The 16,491-nt window shown below is 40.8% G+C and overlaps 1 protein-coding gene across 6 annotated transcripts in view; it reads right to left on the reverse strand.

Annotated features, from left to right (window-relative positions):
* Nucleotides 1-16,491, reverse strand: part of NFYC (nuclear transcription factor Y subunit gamma) — a 68,137-nt gene that overhangs the window by 38,783 nt on the left and 12,863 nt on the right. Inside the window, exons 1-2 of one of the 6 annotated variants that reach the window (XM_032360873.1) lie at nucleotides 11,241-11,372; nucleotides 11,022-11,116 (exon numbers count right to left, since the gene is read on the reverse strand). The exons of 2 other annotated variants lie outside the window; for them this stretch is intronic. The gene's annotated coding sequence lies outside the window, so the exon portion shown is untranslated. Of the gene's footprint in view, nucleotides 1-11,021; nucleotides 11,173-11,240; nucleotides 11,374-12,886; nucleotides 13,002-16,491 lie in introns of those variants that run through there. 3 more of the 6 variants (XM_032360874.1, XM_032360876.1, XM_032360872.1) reach the window with 3 other exon arrangements.

The following is a 16,491-nucleotide window of genomic DNA, read 5'->3' on the forward strand; positions in this document are numbered from 1 at the left end:
ATCAGGCCCTCTGCTCAGCAGGGAGCCTGCTTCCTCCTCTCTCTCTGCCTGCCTCTCTGCCTACTTGTACTGTCAAATAAATAAATAAAATCTTAAAACAACAACAACAACAACAACAACACTATTTTGTATGACAGAGGAAAAAAATAAAATATTTCAGTGGAGGACTCGAAAGCAAGGGTCTGGGAAGGAGAGCCGATGGGCCGGAATTGGGCCTGCAGCCTGTTCTCCTAAATTAAGTTCTGTTGGAAGACTTCACCCTCATTCACTGACACTGCTGAAAGCTACTCTCACGCTACACCAGTAGAGTTGAAGAGTTACAACATGAAATGTATGACTTGCAAGCTAAAAATATTACCTGGGCCTTTACAAAAAAAGGATCAGGTAACATTTAGAAGCCAGTTCTAACTGTTAAGTGTTTTCTTTCACCGAATCCTTCCATGACAGAAGTAGTGTTGTCCCTCACTGACGGGGTAGCTCAGTGGTGGGGGCTGAGAAGCTTGCCCTACCCCACAGCTGTTACACAGCTCCCTCACCTGGTCAGCCTCCCCAAGGAGCACAGAGCTCCCTGGCCTGGTATCCACCAGGAGCAAGCTGGGCTGGCCCCCTCTGCCCCAAAGGAATATTTGTTAATCTGACTCTCCAACCTAATCAGAGTAAATAAATTCTTTCAGGAAGAATGGTGAGTTACTGGTTTTTCAGGCTCTGAGCCTGAAAGAGCATTCTGACAGGAGCTGGAGACAGAAATAGTGCCAGGAGCCTGAATTAAATTGTATCCTAAAACAAAGAGGCATTTTGCCTATCAGATCCCTTCTCAGATTTAGAAATCCTGAAAACCACCTCTTCCTGCTTCTGGCAGGATCCGGTATTTTTGTGTGCCCAGGAGAGGTGAGAAATGTGATTCTGAAGAATGTTGCGATGCCAACTTAAGAGCTGCGAAGTTCATAAACTACTTGTCAGGTATGCTACCCTCAAATGATCTTCACTCAGCCAAATGATAAAGATAACAATAGTGTCCCAATTTTACAAATAAGAAAGCAAAGGATTAGTTATTTGCTTAAGGATACAATACAGCAAATGGTAGAGTTGGAAACACAAAGCCTCTGTTCTTTGCGTTGTTATAGCTTGTTCCTCCTTCCTTTTTGCACTATTTTAAGGTTTGTGTGTATTCAAATTGTTCAGAGAGACAAGCAGTCCTGCTGGGACCAATGACTCAAATCCATAACCCAAAAGATCAGTTTTATCCACTTGGTCCCATCATCTCTGTGCCAATAACAGAAAATGCTATTGGCACTCCTATCTACTATCACATAAACATCCTTTTCTCATTTCTGTTGTCTCTTTCCAAGTTCTGCTGCTTTTTTTTTCCCCTGCCGCTTTTTTCTTTCCTATTTTATCCTTCGCCTTTGCATGTCTCCAGGTCAGTCAGTAGCACCTACGAATATTCAAATGTGAACAGTGGGGGGCAGTAAAGTACAGGGAAATATATAAAGAAAATGACCTAGACCTGGAGGTTCTGGCTCTCTGGCTGCTAACTCGTTATGTTTATGATCCTGGGCAAGTCACTTAACTTCTTGGGGCCTCTGTTCATCTGTAGGAACACCTCACAGGGCGGCTGCAGCACACAAATGGGAAGACACATGCTAGAAAGCCTCGAAAAATACCAAGCATCATACAAGTGCCAGCTGGTGTACTCTTCACTGCTAAGAGTAGGCTGACACCTACTCCTGATCTGAATGGTCTCAAGGAGAGCACCTAGCCCAAAGACTGATCTCCCTGAGGTAGTGTAGAAAGTAACCCAACTTATTTCTTCCTCTAGTTTAGACTTACTTTGTTGTTAACACAATTTCCAGGATTCCAGCTTCAGATGCAAATACACAGAAACATATACAAATACAGAGAAACCTTTTCCCATCTCTCTTATAAACATGATATAAACTGCAAAGCCCTTTACACTGCTAAATTTAGAATGAGTGTACTCTTCCAAATAAGCAAAGAATTAAAAAGGAAATGACTAGGAATGCTCCAAATTTTAATCCCTAAGAATGTCAATGACAATAACTATGCAGGTTTTCCAGACTAATCCAAAAACATTTAAATTCTTAAACTATGTCTCCTTGGTCATGTCACACTTCTGCAAGCTAGGAGTGTGTGTGGCTGCTTTGTCCTTCAAAAGAAAATCTTGTTTGTTACATTATGGGGCAGAAGAGACCTGGAGTCTAGGTAGCATCCACCCTACCTGGCCCCACCACCCAAGAAGATGATTCTGTTTTGAGCTCTGGCTCCATCCAAAATCCTGGAGCACAGCGAACATGTTCTGAAAGCAGGCATTGCTGAGACTACTTCATGGAACGAAACCAACCTTGTTAAGGTTTTTTGGGAATAGTTCTGTCAAGAAGCCTGCTTTTTACAGTACAACTACAACAAACTAAATATACACATTCACTAATTAGTGGCCACGAAATTTTTCTTCTCCCCAAAAAACCATTCTCAGCACCCAATAAAATCTATTCCTACAGTAAACATATTCACTTTCTTCGGACTTGCGTGACATACTATTATTTAGCACACTGTTTCTTAAGCCTAAAATTTCCCTGCTCCTATGTTCTCCCCAGTTCTTATGTAATGGTCTTTGTTTCTGGAACATCCTCAAGGGAAACATAAAGTGACTAAACAGGTAATAACAGTGGGAATTCAACACAAATCTACGGAACAAACACAAGCTCCTCAAGAACTATTTTAAGACCCCAAGTATCTATGGCCTCACTCCGGGTTTTCTTTGAAATGGTCATACAGGGAAATCCCTTCTGCAGTCCCTGTACCCAGCTGTGCAATAACCTTTGTGCAGTAATCCAACGGAAGAGTCAAAGAAGAGTAGGGAAGCAGAGAAACCTGTTCTTCAGAAAATGCACCACAAATGTTGATAATTACCCAAATCATAGACTCCACTGGAAAACGGGAGATTGTACTGGTGAGTTAATCCATCTAAAAACTGTCGGGTGGGGGGCAAAGAATTCTCAATTAAAAACCTGCAGGTGTTGTAAGAATGTCAATATGAGCTTGATTGTATTGACTTCGCTGTATGGATTCTGCTGATTCACAGACACACTGAATTCTGCCCTCTGCGTAGTGTCTTTTATGGTTGCCTTAGATGTTGAAAGGAAGGAAGGAAATGAGAAGAAACAAATCCTCCAAGCTAAACGAGCACTGCACCTCCTACCTCCATGTCTACAGCTGTCAGGAGCTGAGAGTGTAAAGACTACTTCAAAGAGGGCAAAGCAACTGAGATGGTTATGCTAATCCTTTACACTTTGTACAAGAGCTCTCTTTCCACCATCTCATTTGTTTTTCACTATACACACAGCACAGGTACTAATACTCCCATCTGTCAAAGAGACTTCATCCACACGGACTGAGGGACTTTGAGGTCATAGGACAAGCATGTGCGGGAGCTGGAATGAAACCCCACATGCCCTGATTCTCTGTTCTGCAGTTTTCCACTGCATGTAGAATTAGTAACTCAACAGAGGACCCAAAACTTGAGAACATATGGCTCTTCGAAGCCTGCAACATTAAGTCCATCAAGCCTTTTACCTTTAGTTTTCCTCATCATCCTCCTGGAAAAAGTACTCTCCAAAAGGCCAAGATGCCAGATTCTCATACATTTCAGAGTGGAAAGTTTAAGGTTTTCAAGCTTGTTAAAGCTATAGTTGACCAAAAGACTGGGAGTCAGAGTTATCTAGCCACCAATCAAGAGTGAAGATGACAAGGTTTGATAGATCAAGTTCACTCTTTGGGGGCCTGGTGATGGGAAGTCACTCTTATCTTTTCCTTTTGGTTCAGAGGAATAGCCTTAGCCTAGCCCCCTTGTCGGAGATGTTTCCAAAGGTGCACGCTCACAGGAGGAATCATCTGGCTCAATACTATGCAGTGTTTCAAAACTACAGCTATTGCCACACTGTGAACATGGTGACGATGTTATTTTAATTATGCAATCATTGCTCCAAGATATCAGCATTCCATTGTTCTACCTACCTCATTAGAGGTAAAGGAAGTATTATAAATCACAGCTAGGAAATATAAAGCAAATGATTATTTAAGAGCATCATGACTCATCTAAAAATACCAATCTCTACAGTTCCAGATAGGAACACAAAATCTAGGAGGTGCCCACCACGAACCATAATGTGTGCATTTGCACAACTAAGGAACACCACAGGACACCTAACACAAATCTAACTGCCTCTCTATGTGGGAAAAGTTCTTCACCTATTTACCTGACCTCAGTGAATTTAGGATTCAGGAAAAGATCACTTCCCACCACACTCACTGGTGGTCCTCATTTAGTACCTAATTCCACTATGCTTTGTTCTAAAAAGATAGACGGCTGTATTGGACAAAAAACTTAAATATAATTCAGTCTGACTATATATTTGCTCCTTTTATGATCAACCTGTTTAGTCACTTTATGTAAGATTATGTGTGAACTCTAGGAGAAAAAAAATGTATGTCTTCCTTTTGGGGAAGAGCAGCACACACAGGCAAAGGCGAGGCAGAAGGAAGAATTACTCCTATTAGACAGACACAGATATAGCTTGCATTTTTCATAGGCAGTAGCAACAAGGCACAGTGCAAAGAACACGGGGCTTATGTCACTAGGCTCTGCCTCTGATTTCCTCACCCACAAAATGGGGATAATAATCTTCTGTCCTACCTTAGGTAAATACTAAGTGAGAGAATAAATATAAAATCATTCCGTTAACTGTAAAGTACCATTTTATATAAACAGTACATACTATTACATTGCTTAACTACCTTCAAGGGTAGCTTCATAGGTATTTGGCCAGTAAATTAGCAGGAGAGAATAATCATGGAATTCAGGATATAAATAAATAATCAGGCAGAGTGACTGGAAATTTACCACTCTTTCTCTAATGAAAAGTTTCTCATTATCTTTATTTTTTTTTTAAAGATTTTATTTATTTATTTAACAGACAGAGATTACAAGTAGGCAGAGAGGCAGGCAAAGAGAGAGAGAGGAGGAAGCTGGCTCCTGGCTGAGCAGAGAGCCCGATACAGGGCCCAATCCCAGGACCCTGGGATCATGAGCTGAGCCGAAGGCAGAGGCTTTAACCCACTGAGCCACCCAGGTGCCCCATCATTACCTTTATTTTAGATTGAGGATAATTACAACATATCTAGTCTAGAAACCAAATAGACATACCTTATATTAAAAGTTCTGCTAAATCCTACAGACAAGGCTATTCTATTTCTGGTTATTTATATTGTATGCTGCTCATCCATGTTACCATGATCATGTGGCTATATATTACTTGCTAAGCAAATGCTGCCAAATTCCTACACATGTATTTATGGTTCATGCAGAGGCTGCCATTTGAGACTTTATAAAGCTAACACCAGTAAAGATTAAGCCCAACGCAACTCAGAAAAAAACTCCTAGCTTTTGCACTGGATGGAGGTGTGTGTGTATATACTTAAAACTTAAATAAGAAAGCTTAAGACAATACACACACACATATACAAAAAGTATATATACAACTCGTCTCAAGGAACTACTAGGTAACATTTCAAGGAAATATTTGTACATTTTCAGAACAAATGAAGGCCACCAGATGTTAGGGCAGTATTTCTAATCTTCTACCTATCAAGGCACACACTGAAAATGTTAATATTAGTTTTCTGAATGCTTAACCTATGGGCTAATACCAACGCCCTCATTCCATTTAGCTTGTCACAAGATCATGTATCACACATGGTGTTCTAAGTATTCTGAGAAAAATGTGGGCTAACAGTGATACCTTACTTTGTTATGTAGGCCTGAATTAGGGAAGTTAAAGATATTCTGCAGTTTTAACTAAACTAACATTCAAAAAATGAGTAATTTTAGAGTAAAGAATACTCTAGGGATGCCTGGTGGCTCATTTGGTTAAGCTGCTGCCTTCAGCTCAGGTCATGATCCCAGGGTCCTGGGATAGAGTCCCACATCCGGCTCCTTGCTCAGCGGGGAATCTGCTTCTCTCCCTGCCTCTGCCTGCCACTCTGCCTGCTTGTGCTTTCTCTCTCTCTGACAAATAAATAAATAAAATCTTTAAAAAAAAAAAAAAAAACTCTATACAGGAGCTGCACACTCAAATAGAGGTACACAAGCAAAAAAGTTTACAGAACACTGACCTAGGGGCACCTGGGTGGCTCAGCAAGTTAAGCGTCTGCCTTCAGCTCAGGTCATGATCCCAGGGTCTTGGGTTCAAGACCGACAGTGGACTCCCCACTCAAAAAAAAGCCTGCTTCTCCCTCTGCCTCTGCCTGCCATTCCCCCTGCTTGTGCTGTCAAATAAATAAAATCTCTAAAGAGAGAGAGAGAAAAAAAAGAACACTGACCGAGAGGACTCTACCATGTTCATTTCTACATGTCTCAACCTGAGGGCCCAACCTTTTTTGTGTTTCCAACTTTGACACGAAATTTTACCCTCTGGTCCTTCTGTCCATTCTCTCTCCCTTGATGCCCTCCCGTTTATTTCCCAAGTTCAGCTATAATCTCTGTAGCCTAAATTCCGAATATACATTACCAATTCTGCTACTTCTCCAGTCCTGCAAACTGGACATCTCCAACTGAAAAGCCACCCAGAACTCAAATAAGCTCCATGTGTCCAAAATCATCTTCTTTCCCTAAATCTTCTCCTTCTAACTTGTCATTTTCCATCCTCCAGTCACCTAGGCATAAAACCTTGGAATCGTCCTAGACTCTGTTCAATTCTAATCAACTTCCAGAATCTGTAGTAAGAGTGCCCAACAGTGTCCATCTCCTGATCTTTCTTCATACAGTCACTATCTCTGTTCAGGGCCTCATCATCTCCATATAATAACAAATCTGCTGCTGCTGCTGTTGACAGCTAATACGTGTTTAATGCTGGGTACCAGGTACAGTTCTAAGCTCTTGGCTCTTCCTTTTCACCCTCATTAACAATCCAGTAAGGGTTGTGAACCTAGTATGTGAACTCACTGCACTGTTCACTGTTTCTGGAATCTTCTCAAATTCTGCTGATCTCTACATAATGATGCTTACTAAGTCTTAAAATGCCACATCAACCTATTACCCAAAATCTTCACTAGCTCACCAATGTCAACAGAGACAGTTCAAATTTCTTAACCTGGTGGTCACAGCTGACCCCAACTTACTTCTCCAAACTTTGTTATTCCACTCTCCTCTCCCTAACTCATCTCCTCATATGCTTGCTCTGAGCAGTCTGGGCCATTTACTTACTGCTCTCCTTCAGTACATGCTGTACGTTTTGAATCATGACCTTGCTCCTCCTTTTTCTGTGCCTAGCGTGCCCTTGTCCCTACCTCGCTGAGTCCAACGCCAGTTAAACTACCTGCCTTCATTCCTAAGTCAGATGTAAAGGTCTCCCTTCCTTTTAATTCTGTGTCCTTTGGTTGTACTTCCCATATCAGTTTCACATACTTGCTATACATCCTGTCTCCCCTGTTAGATCCTGGAGTAAAATTTTATTTGTACACATTTTTAAAGTCTCCATACATAAGACATGCAAGTGTGGTGAATTACATTAAGGAAACGTAAAACATCCACCTTCTGTATTTTCTCCTAGGTAAAAACTACACAGCTTAGGGAGATAAAGGAAAAATTCGTTTTATCTGGGTATTTCCAATCAAGCAGTCTGGCTCTAGTTTTCTATGCAAATGAAATGATGAAGACAGACCAAATGATAGTACTTCCAAGAAAAAAAGGTAACCAAGTGAATCAGCACTGCTACTTGCTGTGGTTTGTCTCCTTTCCTCCTTTGAACTAAGGAACACAAGGTCATCAGCTTTGTTAAACATTTACTACATGGCTTTTTTTTTTTTTAGTTCTGCCTTTACACTGGAATTTACCTTCATTTCTTATCCTTCAACTGCCCTTTTTCACTATAGAGTGCAGCACTGTAACTTTATTTATAGTAAAAGCTCTAAACAGAGAAAAACTTTTGGTCACGTTTTTGAACAGTGGGGTGTGGCTCTGGGATGCGGAGGGGAGAGACAGCAAGACAAGGGTGACAATACAGACAGAATCTGACCAAGTTTTAAAGGTCCAGGCCCAATACTGAGGCAGCAGAGAGAAGAGGTTAAAAAGAAAACGAAGCTTCTGAGAGATGAGATGCAAGGAAGATACTATCCTGCTGTGTTCTACTCTACTCTGCAGACACGGCATGCCTTAGCACCTACACATAAGATGTGTATTGTTCAAGCTCTCACTCTTTCAGTAAATTGCAACCTTATTTCAAATATATGGTGGCGAAAAGAAATCCAAGTACAAAAGAAAAAACTTTAAAAGGTTCAAGTAGATTATGGTCTCTCAGAGAATATGCAAATGAGAACAAGACCAAATCCACAACTACCCAAATACACACATGTTCACAATTCTACTTTGTTGGTGGTAAAGATTAAAATCAACATAGTTAAAATATTATTTGGGGAGTATATAGACAATGATTTCTACTTCAGTCTTGTCAATGATCCTGGGATCTTTGTTTATGAAATACCAGTTGGCTTTAGGACTCACTTGAAGAACCAGGCCCAAACTTGTTTGGGAGTTAGCTTGTTCCTGAGGTGTATTAACAACCACCACCACCACCACAAAGCGAAACAAAACAAAACAAAACAAAGCGCAACTGGCATGCAGGTGTTTTGTCTGTATACCTTAGTTTACTTCTTTGTAATGTATAAAAGTAACCCAGCTCTCCGGGACACCTCAGCCAGGTGGGCACCATTAGCTTCCTAGCTGATTCTCTGCTTTCTGAATAAGCCAGTTGGCTAAGGCAAGAAATCTTCAGATCCCAAAAGGGACTGTAAGTCTGCTGCCACAGCAGACTTTCTAACCAACAGACTCCTCACGGAGACTTTTAAACCACTTCCACGGCCCATTTTCTCTGCTCCTTCTGTGTTCAAATAACAAACCTATCTGGGTATACCAAAAGGAAGAGAAATATGAAAAATAAAAAGTAAAAACAACTTAGGGGGATAAAAGAAACCTGGAATGAACTAAGAAGGAGTTGAATTTCTGACTTGCAGAGGCCAGCCATTAAAAAGCTGAAAGACTGGGGCACCTAACGTCTCTGGGCCTCAATCTCCCCACTTTATAAGGGAAGTAGACTAGATCCCTAGATGATTTCCATCAGTCAAACTTAAGAGTATAAAAGCTCTGTATGCATATATTATTGGGGCCTGGAATAGGCAAAAATAGCTCCACTTGTGAAGAAGATCATGTATAAATGATTTGCTTTAAGAATATTTTGGGGGTTACTGAAGGCTCCATGAAAGTATATAGCTTCTCTAAAAGACCTTACCTTGTTTTAGGAACAAAAAGCCCACAGTGACCATGACTGCTGTTTTCAAACATACACATCTCAGGAAGTGGACTTTTATTTGGAAAGGCCAATTCCAAATTTGCCAAAACTTATTCTGTGTGAATGATTCTTTCAATGCATAGAAAGGAGGCAGACATCAATGCTGCCTGACCACGCCTGATAGGAAGTGACTTAATAGGACAGGAAATCAAATAGATCACAAAATAGCCATCCCCCAGCCCGAGGAAGAAAAAGAGTCCTAAAAATAGATGACATCAGGCATGTAAAATGGGTGAGAACGAAATCCCTATGCGTTTCCACCATTTACCTCGGAAACGTATCTCACAATATGTATCAACTATGTGGAATTCATGCTAGTGTTTATATATTGATGAGACACCAATTTTTTTTTCAAGTCTTTACCCCAACATTTACTTGCTTGCTACTTACTCTGCAAGAAATAACTACCTCCCCGTTTGAAAACTGACCAAAAAAATATGACCACAAAGCAAACCAAAAAATGGCTCCAGTTTACTTATATTTGTTGCATAAACTAAAAATGTAACCTCTACCTAATAAGTATCTGCAACTATTAGAACTTACCTGCATTATAACACAGATCTCAGTATCCAATCAGAACAGGTTCCCAGTTTTTATTCTGAAAGGCTCCTAAATCTAGTAAGGGCTTTTTAAAAAATCGGCATTCCCATTTCATCTTATTTCAAGACACTCTTAATTTTTGACAAAGGGATTAAAATTCTTTTATAGGAATCCCAGTAAGGGAAGTTCGATGGTCTCAACAAATGAATTATACAGGGTCAATTACATAGGATCAGCACAAATGGGAATATGCATGTGAAGGCATGTGGAACCACATTTAAAAAGAGATGTGTTATGTTTAAGCAAACTCCCTGGTAAACATATTAAAACACTGGCATTTCTTTCCTTTGATGCCCCACCTATCTTCCTAAGTTTTTAACCCCCACCCCCCAACAGTCCGGATTAATAGCAGCTAATATTTATGTAGCAATTCACAACTTGTGAAGCTCTCTGACATACATGATCTCATTTGAGACTCACCACTAAATAGGAAGGTGCTATTTTTAGGTTCCATTTTTACATGTGAGGAAGCCGACACTAAATGGCTGACTTGCCCAAGCTCACAAAGCTGGTGACAGCTGAATGGAACCTGAACACAGGTCTCCTGACGTTTAATGGCCTGCTTTTGCTACCGCACCATGCTGCCGAAAATACTGTAATCAGAGTACAAATAAATGCACAAATCTAAGACCCTGTCTAAGTTGCCCCCACCCACACACACCCACCTCTAGTCTAAGTTCTAGTTAGCTGTGGAAGGTCTATTCTCCTGATTTCTTCATTTTTCTGGAAAACATTTATCTGGCTAATGTGTTAAATAAGGAGATCATATGAACACCATTCTGCCTATACTAGAAGGCACCTTAGTCACCAGGGGTTCTGCACAGACACGCCTACGTGCATTTTTCCAGATAGTGGGTCAGATTCTCCAGAGTCCATGACTCTGGAAAGGTTAAGAACCCAAGCTAGAGGCAATGGCTAGATATCTTTCCAAGAAGCAAAATCCACAAAGTTTTCAAAGTAAAGAGTTTTAATCAAGGCCTCATACTGTGCCCCACTTACCTTCTGCCTTCCCTGCTCCGGGCCTTCTCCTAGGCAAAGAGAGTCATTCTGTAATCTACATCTGTTTTTTAAAGCATACATAAAACCTGGAGCAACTGATAACATATAAATCAATGTCTTATAAAAAATAAATTTAAATTAATTATCTATTAAAATGTAATCCTTAACACATACTCCTTTCTCTTATGATTTAACTTCCCAGAATGACAGTTTTCTTACCACAAGCATTCCAATTCCCTCAAAGAAGTTTTACAAACATAACTGCTTTGAACTCCTGAAATGCCATTCTTCACTAAGAACCCTCTAGATTACACAGGAGACAAGGTAGCGTGCAAGGAATTCTGAATCTGTTAGGCAGTTCACTCAACTATCATACCAAAAGGATTTAGAATTTTTTTGCTGGGGGAAGGAACAGAGAAGAGTGGGAGACAGAATGAATGCAGCCCTATTTATTGTCCTACTGCTTGAAAACTCCTAATCTGAATCTATAACATATTCCTACTACCACTCAACTTGAACATCAGAAGTACAGTCTCTTTTCATCTTAAATAGAGCTTTTCAGTCTAAACCTGTATAAACAAACTTTGTCCTTCAATCTTTCAACTCCTCGGCAGTTTTTCAAGGTCACTTTTGCAAGCAACGACAGAGGCCTGCATCAAGCAACTTTGACTGCTACACCACTCCAATTCCAAGAGCCCCAAATCTAAACCCCTATCGATCCTCTCAGATAAATCCACAGGAGGGGAAGCGGGGGGAAGGCAAATCAACACCCTCCAAACTTCTCCTCTACTAGGGCCTGCTCCTTTTCCCTACCCAGAAACTGAGTACTGCTGGCTCACTGCTCCACGCTGAGTCTGCTGCAGAAATGTTCCAATGACCTTCATTTCATATTTGCAAATAAGAAGAAAACAAAGAAAGGCTTTTTAAAATCAAGTGTATTATAGATGTTAGTACATGGGACAGAAGAGTTCACTATTCACAAAAACTGGCTAGTTACTGATTAGCAACGAGCATTAGCTTCGGATCCCTAAAAGAGGGGAAAAAAATATCAAGGGCAAAAGATAGGGTGCCTGTACTCTTAACTTTCCTATTCACAATCTGCAGGTAAAATAGGATTCAAAATATTTCATACAGAAAATGAAAAGCACTTTGCTCATTTCATTTTTAAAGAACCAAACCAATGCCTGACAAAATGTGTGAAATTGGTAGAAAAAGACTTGCTCTTGTCACTGCCAATATAGTGGAAAAGTATGTTTCTTTCCAACATTCTAAGCTAGAATGTGTATTTTAAAACAAAGATTGTTACTTAATTATTGGTCCGTATTAGAATAGAAGCAGACAGGTAAATCAAGAAAGTTACGGGAGAATTTCACACTGGCATGTGGGCCTTCCTTCACCATTAGAACCTGCATCCATGCAAACCACATTTTCACACAAATTTAGAACAGCAATAGTGTTCCTTCCACCTCTGAAAACACAGATGTCAACAAAGTGCATGGAAACAGAGAAAGTCTTAAAACAACTCAGCTTATTCTGTAGGAAAGCTTCAGTGCACTTGAACAAAGGAAAATTATTTGGAAAACAGTTAAGTTTACCCAATGCAAAGAGAAAGTGCTTTGCTTCTGTGTGCCCCTGGAAAATGATCAGCCTTTCTTCATGTACCTGATCTTGTCAATACTCAACTAGGAAAAGAAATCCTAGGTGAAGGGCATGCAAAATCTAAACAGAGCCAAGGTATTCTAGGTGCACCAAAAGGTATGCATGGAATGTAAAGTGGCCATTTTCTGAAACAGTGCAACTTGTCTACACTCTCTGAAGCTAAACAGTTTCTACCATTTTAACACAAAACAAAGAATTAAACTTACCGAGAACTGCATTAATTTTACATGTAGTTATTTATATCTCCTCGGACAGGGAGAATTTAAGTCACTCCTAGCCCTCCCCCCCAAAAGGACGGAGGAAACAAAAGGCAGCAGGAGATGCAGAAACCTGAGTCTGGAATGTCCACTCCAGTGAAAACCCGAACAGCTGTCCCCCCACCCCCCAGCAAACTATTCGCCATTTTTCTTTGTCTTTCAGCTGACCCCTGCCTCAGTGAAAAACTCCGAGGCTCCAATGAAGCCCTGCAGCCTCCTTCCACTTTAACAGTCAAAGGCATTCAATCTAGCATGCTATTTGACACCAAACCTTGCCTCCAGAGTGGTCCCATTGGCTGAGCTGCTTTATCAGCTAAGAACACAAAGCCATGATTGGCTGTTCACGTCATCAGTTACCTCCTTTGTACACTTCCTGTTTTAAAGTTACCTTGAGAAGCAGAACAGGGGTCAGATTCAGACTTAAAACTACGGGGAACTTAAGGCTTGGAAATGCCTGGCAAATGCACACAGCAGATGCCCTAGGGCCTCTTGTGTTTCCAACAAGAAGAAAATGCAAATTTACAATGTTCTTAAAATCACACGAAAGGGCTGTTACAGTTCCCACCCAAAGGATTTCTTATTGGCTGTCAGAGTTCCATTTAAAAAATTTAAGGTAATTTAACTGCTTCTGATTGGCCATCAAAGATGTCTGTAAGATATTGCTACAGTATCCTATGGCAGTAAACCAGAGAAGCAATGTGCACAAGATCGGAAAGTTGTGACTTAACTATCTTCAGTTTTCTCTTGAGCATTAACAGAAGAAGAAAAAGAAAACGGGGTAGGCTCATCCAACAGCTCCAAAGAAAATGTGACCTCAGTAACAAAGAGTGGTATCAATGGTCATACAACAGTCTGTAGGATTTCTAAAGAGGCATTTGTCATTATGTCCCTGTTAATTCTAAAAGCACATATTAGTACTAGGTTAAATCACCTTATTTTGAAACACAAACTAATCTAAATAGGAAAATTCTGGAGTAATATAAGAAGGTAGTGGCAGAGACGGTGGCATTTCCAGAACGTCTACCAGGAACCAGAGAGAGAAATACAATGATAAAGGGGGATGGGAGGGAGGGGACTGGCAGAGAGAAAACACCAGTGCCTACTGTTTAAAGTTCACTACAGTTCGATGGATTAACTTATTCAGGATGGTCATTAAAAATGTTGATTAGCTTCGAATATTACAGTTTTGATATCACAGAGAGTAAACTCCTCTACCACATTTTCAAGAATAAGTAGCAGGGATGATCTCAGGAGAGAGACTGTAAGTACTGCAGTTACTGAAGACATTCTGGGATGCTGAAGTTTACCGCAGTGGTCAAGATTTGCTTAAGGATTTGGGCCCAACTGTTGAAAAGGAGCTTCCTAATATGGTGAAAATGAATTAACATATCTTTTTTCTTTTCTTTTTTACAAAATATTCAATAGAAACACTGCATTATTACCAAAGGTCTTTAACAATCTCCTTAGCTCTGCTTCCTCCCTGGAAGGCTAAGTATCCTAGGACTGAACAACACAACTGTTTTGCCAGGTAAAGGAGACCTTCTCTAAAAATACCTTGGCTGACCTTATATGCGAGGTCATCATGGGCATAGGTAGGGATTTGGCAGCGCCCTGAATCAGAAGCAAGGTGGTCCTTCCAATCACTTTGCCATATTTTCTCTACACACATTCCACTCATTTCTCACATTGGAATGAATTAATTTCTAAACACCACCAATTAGTGCCAGGCTTTATGTTAGGTACATTACAGACTTTTCCCCTCTAATCCTCACTATCCCCTTTAAATGTGAGAAAGAGCGAAAGAGAAGTTTGACAACTGGCCCCTAACCATACATTAAGGAGGCAAACTCAGGCCGCACCTAGGGTACTATTCTTTCTATTGTACCACAATGCTGACACCGAGACATGAGGCACCTCAGGGCACAGCCAAGGAAATTCTTAGACGTCACATACATGTAGAGGTGGCATAAACTATTACATCCAACTTCATTAATTTAAAAATCAGAAATCTGACTGACGTTGAGCTTGATCTCTTGATTAGAGACCTAGCTAAGAATGTGACAAAACAGCACCCTCTCCTTAAGGCCCCAAAGCTACTAGAAGGGACTGTCTCTAGCATACCCTGCAACCCTGCAGAAAGCAACTCCTGAGCCATAAAGGGCAGTGTGGGAGGACTACCAGATGCTACCAAAAATCTTCCCCATGCCTTTCACCACCAGTCTAGGCTAAAATTTGGTTCTTGTCCCAAATGCCCAGCCCCACTCTGTGCTTGATGTACCAAATTACACCAAACATGTCTCTTAATACTCTGTGAAGGTCTCTGGCATAGTTTTTATTAGTTCTTGGAAAGTTTGCAAGAAAAACACTTTAACCCCTACTTCTTTTTCTTTTTTAAAGATTTATTTATTTGAGAGAGAGAAAGAGCATAGGGAAGGTAAGAGGGAGAGAGAAACTTAAGCGGACTCTGCACTGAGTGCGGAGCCCTACTTGGGACTTTATCTCACAACCCTGAGGTCACAACCTAAGCTGAAACTAAAAATCAGAAACTTAACCAACTGTGCCACCCAGGCACCCCTCAACCCCTATTTCTCATCAACAGCTACCTTACTGTAATTCAAGCTAGTGGGAAGAGAACGGAAATTATCCTAGAATTTCCATCTGGCAGCCTGACCTTGACTTACTACTGCTTTCTCCTCTCTAGCCTGTTGTTACTGTGGAATAAGAGCGTCATGGGATCTCTGGGATTCCAACTCACATTCTTCCCTGGTCCTGGATCTTCCCTGGTCTAGCCCTCCAAACCAGACAACTGCATCGTCTTGCCCTAAAAAACACCCAGATCACTATGAGGCAAAACGAAGGCCTCTGATTAAGTGGTTCAAGCTTAAGTGCTCTCAAAGTAGTTATGGTGGGACCTGATGCTTTTGGTCAGAAAATTCTATGACCCTGGCCAAGTTACTTAACCATCTCTGAGCTCACTTCTTCATGTATAAAACAGAAAAAATAACACCAACCCATTGGAATGTTGAGGCTTAAATGACAGGGTAAAGTATTCAGCATTAACACCTAGCATGGGGTAGGTACTCAATTAATATCTAAATATATACTTGACTATGGCACTTAGCACACATTATAATTACTTTCAACCAGAGGAGGGCTTCCTGAAGATGTCTGTGTTTTATTTATACCCACATATAGCACCATTGCTCAGTACAGAGGTATACATCAAACGCAACCTTAGCCATGGTGTCAACAAATTAACAAGGAGTAGTGGGGACTGAGGGAAACTGGAGAGTGCATGTCCCACCTAAAAGGGCAGCCACTGTTCAGCTCCAATTGACAAAGGCCATGGAGGAAGATTAGCCCACTGCAGCAAGAGTTTCAGAATCAACAAAAGAAGCAAAAGCTAGATCCCGAACACAAAAAGTTGATGCCAAAACAGCTCTTGATCAGCATCCTGAGGAATGACTGAAGGACCAGAGTTATGGCAGAAGTTGGCTGTAACCACCATGACAATTCTTGCCAAGGACAGAGCCTTACTCAGTCCCCCAGCTAAC

This window comes from Mustela erminea, chromosome 10 (assembly GCF_009829155.1).
Source record: "Mustela erminea isolate mMusErm1 chromosome 10, mMusErm1.Pri, whole genome shotgun sequence".
NCBI classification, from domain to species: Eukaryota; Metazoa; Chordata; class Mammalia; order Carnivora; family Mustelidae; genus Mustela; species Mustela erminea.